The sequence below is a fragment of the Bison bison genome, unplaced genomic scaffold (assembly GCF_000754665.1).
Source record: "Bison bison bison isolate TAMUID 2011002044 unplaced genomic scaffold, Bison_UMD1.0 scf7180017846136, whole genome shotgun sequence".
NCBI lineage: Eukaryota > Metazoa > Chordata > Mammalia > Artiodactyla > Bovidae > Bison > Bison bison.
The window spans coordinates 25,202-28,357 of NW_011476709.1; the positions used below are offsets into that span (position 1 = coordinate 25,202).

At 34.9% G+C, this 3,156-nt stretch overlaps 1 long non-coding RNA gene across 1 annotated transcript in view; it reads right to left on the reverse strand.

The window, feature by feature from the left end:
* LOC104987632 overlaps nucleotides 1–3,150 on the reverse strand; it is a 21,461-nt gene extending 18,311 nt beyond the window's left edge. The window contains exon 1 of the long non-coding RNA XR_825150.1: nucleotides 2,841–3,150. This is a non-coding gene — a long non-coding RNA (uncharacterized LOC104987632). The remainder of the gene's footprint in view (nucleotides 1–2,840) is intronic.
* Between the last annotated feature and the right edge of the window lie 6 nt (nucleotides 3,151–3,156).

Genomic DNA, 3,156 nt, shown 5'->3' on the forward strand with positions numbered 1-3,156 from the left:
GGGGGGGGGGGTGCGGGCGGGGAGAGGATGCAACATAATAGGGCAAGAAACAAGACAGATTAACAAGATAAAACCCATAGTTGATAAAATTGCTCTTAATAATTTATTAGGTCACTATCACCAACTCCAACACACATGTTGGTTGCATGCTTTCTTCTCAAATACTTAATCTAATTAAATACCAACAGACACCATTTCCAAATATTAAATTCTACTTACATTATAAATGTTCCAGAGCTAGACCATTCTGAGCTAACAATACAAAAAAAGGCATGCCATACCTTTCTCTGCAAATATTTTTTCAACAAATCCCAAAGCACTTAAGTGTGTGTGTGTGGGGGGGGGCTGCTCCCAGAAATTAATAGCTACCTATAAATACAACAAACAAAAAAATCCCCACACAAATTTAGTCTTAACCTAGGAAGTTCCTATTCATTAAGGCTATACTCTAAAACTCTCACCAAGCACCTACTCCAAGCTTTCTAATTTTGTGGCTGTTCAAGTAATAATGAAGTAATTGAAAGCAAAATTGGGGGCAGTTTGTGAAAGAACATTTGATCAGGAAAACAGAAAATATGCATCCATGAAGGATTAAGAGAGAGTGTGAATGACTTCCTTGGTGGTCTCGTGGTTAAGAATTCACCACACATCCCCTGGAGCAGCTAAGCCCTCACACCACAACTACTGAGCGCATGTGCCACAAGTAGAGAGCCTGTGTGCTACAACTAGGACTCAAGCAGATAAAATGAATAAATATTTTACAAAAGAGAGAGAAGGTGTGAGATATATCACTTTAGGGAGCAGCTAGAGCTGAAACTTAAGACATGAGAAAATGGTAACCAGGACAGGATCAACAAAACAGAAGGCACTTAGTAATTCAGAGATTGTATCATTCTTATATAGTTTCATTAAGGCAACTGAAGGAACCAGAAATCATATGTAGATAAAGAATCAAAAGATACAGTTTTCCACACTACAAGCCCCCTAACTTGACATGGTCACACACTTTTTAATGCAATCCAGTTTTGAACTGATGATGGTTTCACCTCATTATTGATTTTATGCTTTTATCTGTGATCTACAGAGAGTTCACAAGTTATCACAGGTAGGTAAAAACTAACTCCTCTGAGGTATACCTGTCCATTTCTAAAAGTGTAGCATTCCTTGTCTTGAGTTTCACCTAAATTATTTCTGGCTGGCCATAAAGATTGTACAAATGCGCCCAGAAGAACAATAATAAATACTGATTAAAAATAATGGCCTATCAATCTTCAAACTTGCGGACAGACTACAACAGACAAAATAATTAGAGTGGGAAATCTGAGCTTGCTTCCGCAACCAATTACATAATACTGAGTTACACACACACATACACATCTCTTGTTTTCTTCATCTATAAAATTAAGGGAGAAAACTAATTAATCTCTAAGGCCATTTCTGGTTCTAAAAGTTTTCTATAAATAGGATCTTTAAGAACCTAAGAGATTTTAAAACACTCCTAATCTACTCTTGATGATACATGATACACTGCATACAGAGTTAGGAGGCTTAAATTTTAGATTGTTCTACAACAATGTATAATTTAAAAGAAAAATATTACAAAACTTCTTAATAAAGACCAATTACAGCTTTGTAAAGTTTACCATGAAAATGAACGATTTGCATAATACTCTATCCACACAGATGTTCTCTAACAATGCAGTGTTTCCATTGATGATCAAAAACCAACAGGACCAAAACCAAAGAGGAAAGAAAAGGCATCTGGGAAAAGTCATTCATACCTGAAGTTTCCTCTTTAGAGCAATCATATCACATCATTACCAATGCACATTGAAAAGCTCTGTAATAAATATCCACGGTGCCCATCAGGTATATGACAGGGTTATAACCTTTGGTAAAAACGTTCCTCTGGACTTTCTAAGCACTCACTCAAGCTTAAAATTATGGAGACTAGAAAGGACTCTGACAAAGTTGAATACATTTCCAAAAAAAAAAAAAAAAAATACTACATAGGGCTTTACAGTTTACAAAACGTACATTATCTAATTTGATCATCAAAACTCTATTAGAGTAGAAAAGACAATTAACTGCAATGTACCTAAAACACACACAAGAGCAAACAGATCAAACTAAAAGTGCTGAGAACAGAATACCAATCTGTCAATTATGTTCTTTCCACTAGAGAATGCTACTGTCTTGTCTGGTAAACAGAAAAACAACAAGGGGGCAAAGGCCATAGTAACAGGATCCGATATACTTTACTGTTTATAAAATCTTACATATTTCTATCATATTTAATGTCTGACTCTGAAGGTGGTACCATTATTACTATTTTACAGAAGAGAGAACTGAGAGTTTAAAAATCTAGTCCCTAGCTACAAGAAATTGGAAAGTACTAGTGTGTGTGCATGTGCGTGTGTGTTTTGGTGAAGGAGGAAGGGAAGGAGCAGTCAGCATGTCTAAAAGTCTGAAAAGCAAATACTGGTCATCATGCATCACTTAGCCACAAACCTTGAGAACAGAGAGCACAATCATTCCCCCGTTCAAATAAGCTAGGGACCACCAGGTATAATAAGTAACAGAAATTCCAAAAGCTTTCTAATCTAAGTCTTCTTTATACCAGATTCTTTTAGGAACATATACATTTTTAATTATCTAAGGTGGGGTCAATATCTCTAAAGGAACAAAGTAATAATTCCAAGAGATTATTGAAAAATGTAGGCTTATTGATATTAAAATATTTTGTATTTATTACACATACATACACACACAAACAGAAAAATGCAAACAAAAGCTATATACTAGAAACAACTGGAGTTACTAGTTTTACATCAACTTACCACTGAAATGCATTGTAATGGAAGTAGACCAAACCAAGACCATATAAAAAGGCAGCATTCTGAAAAAGGAAAAAAAGAGACTTTTAAGAAAGGCATTTATGTCTAATACATATGTTATTATTATATAGTATCCACGATGTTTTAAGTTATTAACACTCTATCCTGCAGTACAATATATTTACAATATATCTTTAGAACACCAAAATAGCTTAAGAGTCAACAGATGGCACAGAATCCAATCAACTTGGACAGATCCTGTGGTTTCTTTTCAATCAAACTTGTTCTGAAGTAAAAAATCTGTCAGCAACATATAGAT